Source organism: Abramis brama (assembly GCF_963993115.1).
Source record: "Abramis brama genome assembly, contig: SCAFFOLD_93, whole genome shotgun sequence".
Taxonomy (NCBI): Eukaryota; Metazoa; Chordata; class Actinopteri; order Cypriniformes; family Leuciscidae; genus Abramis; species Abramis brama.
This window is the reverse complement of record NW_028155949.1, coordinates 23,105-30,652: the sequence shown is the minus strand read 5'-3', so window position 1 is coordinate 30,652 and position 7,548 is coordinate 23,105. Positions and strand designations below refer to the sequence as shown.

Here is a 7,548-nt window from a genome sequence, read left to right as displayed (position 1 = left end):
TCCCCTCCCTTTACCTATCTACAGATAAAGCGTTGTCGGGATAATTACGGTTCGCGTGGCTACGTGGAAGCGATACAAATTCTGTATTATTAATTTTAAGGCCAGGCAAGTAGTATGTTGAGGGTTGATTTGTAGGGAAGGTCTACACATATATTCAGATGCACATACCTATAGACTGAACTCGTAATACTCATGTGCACGCCATCGTCGTTCTCGCTGGTTCGCATTTTTGAAGTTTGAGCAGAAAGAACTTAAGAGTTTTCTGTTAAAACGGTGTCATGTTAGCGGCCCCTAAGTTAATAACTAATGATCGTTGCGTCGGAAGTGAATCAATCAAACTAACTTTAGCTGGACAATAACTTTATTCTAGAGTTGCTATAATGCCAAAACACTTTACTTTAATTTCCTATTATCAATGTAAAGCTGCTTTGGAACAGTCTACATTGTTAAAAGCGCTATATAAATGCCGCTTTTTCCCTGGTCAGGTGAGCCCTCGGAGGTTCCAGCTGTCAACCACTGGTTTGAGCAGAGCGAGAGGGTATGGGACACGGCTCACCTGACAGGCAGTGCGGAGGCACAAAACCCAAGCTGACCCTGCACCTCATCATCCACTCCCTTTATAAACCCACTGCACCTTTGGTTCACTGGTCTCGTCTCAACATAGACGCACAAGACTCACTCTAAAGACTTAAAGACTTACCCAATCTACCTACCTGCGATCATCCTCTTCAATCTCCTATTCCCGTCTACCATCCGCCATCTCTGCTGATCATGCCATGTCCTCCAGCTCATCTTTTACAAAACGAATGTAGTTTTGGATCTCTGAGATGCGCTTGCGATTCCTCTTCACGTCATCATTGTGTATCTATTAACACAAACAAAAAAGATTTATATTTTATTTAATAATAAAAGGTCGTTCTGATCCTGGACAGCTGCACGGTAGGCTACAACATAATATAATATAATATAATATAATATAATATAATATAATATAATATAATATAATATAATATAATATAATAATATTGTTAAGGAGTTCACAGGATGTGTGTTCATAAATCAAGTACCGATTTCAGCAGACCGCTCATCCAGCTGTTGACCCGTGCCAGTAGCTCATCCTCCCTATTATCAATCTTCTGCACGTGGGTGTCGTTAGAAGCATTGACTGCATTGGTCACTGTGTCTTTATCTACCAAGAGCTACAGGGCAGCATAGGAAATGAGGACGAAGGATCAGTCAATACTAAAAATAAGTGTCTGGCATGTAGTTACGATGGATTTTGACTTCTTAATTATTCATAATTACACAGAAATTAAGTGATCATGAAGACAGTTTTCCACTGACCGTTGGCAGATCATCCGGTATTTGCTCCCCTAGCTCGTTTTTGACCACCTTCTCCAGTGTTGCCAAGGCAATCACAAGCTGTTGTTCATTGTACCCGTTCTCCAGGTCTCGAATCAGTGCGAATGTGTGTCAGAGTTAAAGAAGCCTTACCCATAAAATAAAAGTATTTTTGTTTTGCTTTGTTGGATAAAGGATATATCCCTTGCACGTTTTCAATGAACCCTCCAACCATGTCTGAGATGTTCCTCTCAAAGTCTTTGAAGATGTCCTTAAAAAAATTAAAAAAGCATATTTGTGAAATTTCCACTCGTTTACTGTAGGTGATATGCTCCGTAATTAATATTACATTAACAATATAGGTATTTTTATTCTGACCTCCAGTTGGTCCACCAGTTACAGTTCAAGACTCATGAGGGTTTCAGAGAGCTGCTCAGCCTGTTCATCGCAGGGCGTGATGTGAGCTTTAAGAAGACCGGCGTCTGCAATCTGTTTCATTTCCGCAATCTTCTGCAATAGAACAGAATTTAATTTGTGAGCGTTTTGATGTGTTCAACTGGTCAGAAACAGGTTGTCTCGTTTTCCTCGTGTGACTGAGGGAGAAGAAACCAACCTGTCTCCTGGACTTTTCAAAGTCAGCTGCTATTTGCGCTGCTTTGTGCCGATTGTCAGCCACTGCCTCACGGGAACAGGTTAAAAAGGATTCCACCTCAGCCGTTCTCTCAGCAAGATGAGCCAAACCCGCCTCAAATAACTGCATACATAGAGCTTCCATTTTGCTCCTATATGTAAATGGATTGTCAAGGTAAATGGATTATTTTGAGTCCTTTTTAACAGCTGTTCCCTCATCTGCACTCTTAAAGATAAGGATAAGTCCACATTATATTTTAACAAAAAACTCTGCTTCTATGTCGAGAGCTGTCGATCTGACCACACAAGTTTGCGATGCTTGTTAGCGAATGTTTGTTGGAACTATAGTTTTGGGAAACACAGACTCATTGAACTATGCCGAAACGACAGAACTTGCGACCATAGTTGGGCGTAAATAATTAATAACTGTATTTTAATTACTTTTCCCTTGAAAAAGTAAAATAAGGGATTACTCTTAATTTCTTTGTAATTCAATTATAATTACTTCTGATGTAATTGCATTCAATACTGTATAGGCTGTACAACATTTCTATATAAAACAATAGTGGATTTAACATCAAAATTTCATGTTAAAGGTCCCGTTCTTCATGATCCCATGTTTCAAACTTTAGTTAGTGTGTAATGTTGTTGTTAGAGTATAAATAATATCTGTAAAATTATAAAGCTCAAAGTTCAATGCCAAGCGAGATATTTTATTTAACAGAAGTCGCCTACATCGAACGGCCGGTTTGGACTACATCCCTCTACTTCCTTCTTCCCACCTCCGCCCACAGGAATACACAAAAAAGTGGGCGTGGTCTTGTTGCGCTCCCACGGGCACGGAGAAGAGGAAGAGTTGCGTTTGTAGAGTGTGTTTGTCGCCATGTCGTCGAGACGCTATTATTTTCATCCCGGAGTCCAATCACCTTTGTTTGGGACTGAGCGCATGCATCTCCACGTTATGGTAAGAGGCGTGACCTTTCCGGGCAACGTGCGCTAAGCTGCTGTCGAATCGCAACACAAGAACCGCTTACAATCAGAACTCGTTACGTAGTCCTGAAGGAGGGACTTCATAGAACAAGGAAGTCATCAGCCCGTTCTAAGGACAGTGAAAATAGCGGTATACAGATAAGTTTACAGATAAGTAAATTGTGTGAAAAATACAAAAAAATACTGTTTTTTTACACGCGAAACATGAACACATGTTATATTGCACACTGTAAACACAATCAAAGCTTCAAAAACACACGAAAAACGGGACCTTTAAAATGTATGTTTTTTAATGTAACCCTCTCTCTTTACACACTTTGTCAGTTCAAGAATAATGTATGCAATTCTATGTTTATTTGACATAATTAAAAGAAAAGTTTTTTGTCTATCCTTGTATTGGTCAACTGGTTAAAGTTGATGGGATTTATAAAGTAATTAGTAATAAGTAATCCCATACTTTTTAGAGAGACAGTAATAAGTAAAGTAATCTAATTACACCGTTGAAGATGTAATTAGGATCTAATTTTTTAGAGTAACTTACCCAACACTGCTAATTATGCTTTTGGGAAATGCACCCCTGTTTAGTTCCTGTCTCAATGAACTCCTAACTTCTGAAAAGCACAATGTGCTCTGATTGGTCAGCTGAATCAATGTGTCCTAATTGGTCAACTGCTTCGAGCGTGTTTGGGTTTCTTTTCTTTTTTCACGTAGTGTAATAGCATAGCGCGTCTGTGTTGCACCTCACCACGTAGGCTCACTATTGGGCGACGGTGGTCATGTGTGTGATACGTGGTGACGTGCAACACAGATGCGCTACGGCCCAGAGAGAAGGAAATGAAAAGTGGAATAAAGTCGTTATTTTTGTTTGTTTTTGCGCACAAAAAGTATTCTTGTCGCTTTATAAACTTAAGATTGAGCCACTGGAGTCACTTGGACTATATTAACAACGTCTTTAATACATTTTCTGGGCCAGCAAGTTATAGTGTCCATAAGCCTGTGGAGAAGTGATCCAGCACTCAGATTTAATTAAAAATATCTTAATTTGTGTTCCGAAGATGAACGAAAGTCTTACAGGGTTGGAACAACATGAGGGTGAGTAATTACTGACAGAATTTTCATATTTGGGTGAACTAACCCTTTAAATTTAAATTGCAATTCAGTGTCAGAAAACATTACATTCAGTTTGCACTTAAATATTTTATTCTAAAGTATAATATTTCCATAATAGCTCCTCTTTTTAAAACTGCTTTGAGCGTGTTTGGGAAATGTGCCGCCCTTAACCATAACCATGAATTTCAACGCACTACTAACTAACTCAACTAGGCCCCGCCCCTTTATATTGCGTATGTCTTGGGCGGGAAATATTGTGATGTGTTTGTTCCCGGGCGAAAACTCAAGACTAACTCAAGAATAACTCCCTTTGGAATGACTTTGTGCTTTTTAACTTTGCAGACGTTTTTCATGCTCAAACAGCAATATTACACAATAATGGAGTTGACAATGTAAAAAAAACATAATAGGTTTGTTGTTTTTTTTTGTTTTTTTTGCAGTGATGCCATAGAAGAACCATTTTTCATTCCCCAAAGAACCTTTCAGGAAACAGTTCTTAAAAGGACCCTTTTTTATCTGAAAAAAAAATCTAATCTAAAGAAAAGAAAGCTCCATGAATGCCAAAAAAAGAACCCTATGTTTAAGAGTGAATTATAAAGTATTGCTTTCATTTGTGGTTTGATTTGTATATTTTGCTATTCATTATAAGGATATGTATTGCGCAGTGCTTGAATTCCGGGGAGGAGAGCCAGTTGCTCTGCATACGGATCCTCAGCAAACATGCTGTCGAAAAGTTGAGGTCCATTTAAATTCTCCACGAATGCGTCCTGTGAAAGAAGGAAGCAATATTTATTCACTACTGTCAAGAAGAGTATATATTAAGTTTGTATGTCCAGTAGAAAGAAGATTTTAATACAGTGCAGCGTTTCAAACACTGTAGTGTAAATCTGACTTATTAAACCTCGAGCATTTAAGGTCAGTGTTCTTGTACTTGAATGAGATGGATGGCATGGTGATGTTGGTTACCTTGTGTAGTTGAAGCTCCTCGTTTCTTTTCTTCTCAGCCTCAATTGCCTTCTGCTCCTGGAGCTCTTTGTATAGCAATTCTTCGACAGCATCTCGATACTTTGCAACGGCAGTTTCACGCTTTATATGTAGGTGCAAAAAATATGAATTATGAACAGAACATTAGGATAAATGTTAGCTATCCCTCACTTGTGAAAAAGAAGCGCGTTTAAATGTTTTGAATGTGCACTTGTATGTTTAATTCGAATCTCATACATTTTACAAAACTGTACTTGAAGATAATATAACATGAATGCACTTAAAGGGACATTGTGTAGGAATTTCTCCCATCTAGCGGTGAAATTGTACTAAAAAATAGAGGTTGTGAAAGTTGTCCCCTGTCCTCCTCTACTTAATGACACTAGTTTGATGTCTCTGTCTCACTGATGGACAAAGCTATTACAAAAAGAATGTTAATTTTGGACATGCAATACCCATTTCAGCCAGTAGGGGTGAAAGTAGAGCAGCAGGGGTAAAAATAGAGGTTGTGAAAGTTGTCCCCTGTCCTCCTCTACGTAATGACACTGGTTTGATGTCTCTGTCTCACTGATGGACAAAGCTATTACAAAAAGAATGTTAATTTTGGACATGCGATACCCATTTCAGCCAGTAGGGGTGAAAGTAGAGCAGTAGGGGTAAAAATAGAGGTTGTGAAAGTTGTCCCCTGTCCTCCTCTACTTAATGACACTGGTTTGATGTCTCTGTCTCACTGCTGGACAAAGCTATTACAAAAAGAATGTTAATTTTGGACATGCAATACCCATTTCAGCCAGTAGGGGTGAAAGTAGAGCAGCAGGGGTAAAAATAGAGGTTGTGAAAGTTGTCCCCTATCCTCCTCTACTTAATGACACTGGTTTGATGTCTCTGTCTCACTGCTGGACAAAGCTATTACAAAAAGAATGTTAATTTTGGACATGCGATACCCATTTCAGCCAGTAGGGGTGAAAGTAGAGCAGCAGGGGTAAAAATAGAGGTTGTGAAAGTTGTCCCCTGTCCTCCTCTACTTAATGACACTGGTTTGATGTCTCTGTCTCACTGCTGGACAAAGCTATTACAAAAAGAATGTTAATTTTGGACATGCAATACCCATTTCAGCCAGTAGGGGTGAAAGTAGAGCAGTAGGGGTAAAAATAGAGGTTGTGAAAGTTGTCCCCTGTCCTCCTCTACTTAATGACACTGGTTTGATGTCTCTGTCTCACTGCTGGACAAAGCTATTACAAAAAGAATGTTAATTTTGGACATGCAATACCCATTTCAGCCAGTAGGGGTGAAAGTAGAGCAGCAGGGGTAAAAATAGAGGTTGTGAAAGTTGTCCCCTATCCTCCTCTACTTAATGACACTGGTTTGATGTCTCTGTCTCACTGCTGGACAAAGCTATTACAAAAAGAATGTTAATTTTGGACATGCAATACCCATTTCAGCCAGTAGGGGTGAAAGGAGAGGTTGTTAAAGATGCCCACTGAGACCCCCTACCGAACTGCACTGGTCTCATGTCAATAGGCCTTTTAAAATCAAAAAGCTATTACAAAAACACACACTCTGCGTTTTCTTTAAAAACGAAGAAAAAGTACACTTTCCCCACAGTCCCTTACTCGCATCTCCGTCAAGAGCGAGATTTCCCGGCGAAACTCACATTGCGGCGGCTTTTGAGGGGCAGTGCTTATTATATAGAGCAAAAATACGGAAAATGAAGCTTGTGAAACATTGTTAGCCTTGTCTTTTTAGCGGCAATAGGGTTTAAATCATTTTTGGCCAAGTCGTTTAGGAGGTATTGCCATTTTTCAGCGAATGTCTGGGGAATATCGAAAACAAAACTAACTTTACCCCGCTAATCCAGCATTTTCTAAAGTTGTATCATCTAAAATATAGTTGGCTTACATTATTCGTTTGAGCAATGCTTTTGTTTCCAGTAGAGAGCATGTGCGGGTTCTGCAGTTTCACAAGAGAGTCCAGTCCTTCAATCACTTCAATATTATTGAATGACAGATCTGAGGAATATAAGAATTATGGCTTAGTATTTGGAGATACTCCGGATATGTTTTGGATATCAGTCAGACAGTCAAACAATCAATCAATCAATCAGTCAAAACACTGTATCAGTCACCTATTTCAAATGTTATTACTAAAAGCTCGTTCATTTGACAACAGACTTACCTGGAAATATATCACTGAAGTAACTTACTCGTCTTCTGGACGCAAACACTGTTGCTCAGCAACCACAGACTACCGCCATGACGCATCAACTTCCGGAGTTTTCAGGAGATTTGAGGAAATTAAGAAATTAAAATACTCTAAAGAAATTAAAATACATTTTAGTAATAATACTCAGCCATATAACGTTTGTGATATTCTTCCGAGTATTTAATTTGTAAGATTCTTCATGAAATGGAAAATCTAAGGAAATGTTGGCAATTTGAATTTAGAAGAAATATATTCCACGTGTACTAAAATGCCTCCGCTATTTCTAAACTA

The 7,548-nt window shown here is 38.9% G+C and overlaps 1 pseudogene across 1 annotated transcript; it reads right to left on the bottom strand.

The window, feature by feature from the left end:
• Nucleotides 1-769: 769 nt before the first annotated feature.
• Nucleotides 770-7,316, bottom strand: LOC311077237 (dynein regulatory complex subunit 3-like; annotated as a pseudogene). Its single transcript has 10 exons — nt 7,259-7,316; nt 6,955-7,064; nt 5,038-5,157; nt 4,777-4,838; nt 1,955-2,123; nt 1,720-1,851; nt 1,495-1,612; nt 1,345-1,451; nt 1,068-1,199; nt 770-865 (listed from the first exon to the last, which is right to left on the bottom strand). The product of its transcript is annotated as a dynein regulatory complex subunit 3-like (transcript).
• Nucleotides 7,317-7,548: the final 232 nt, after the last annotated feature.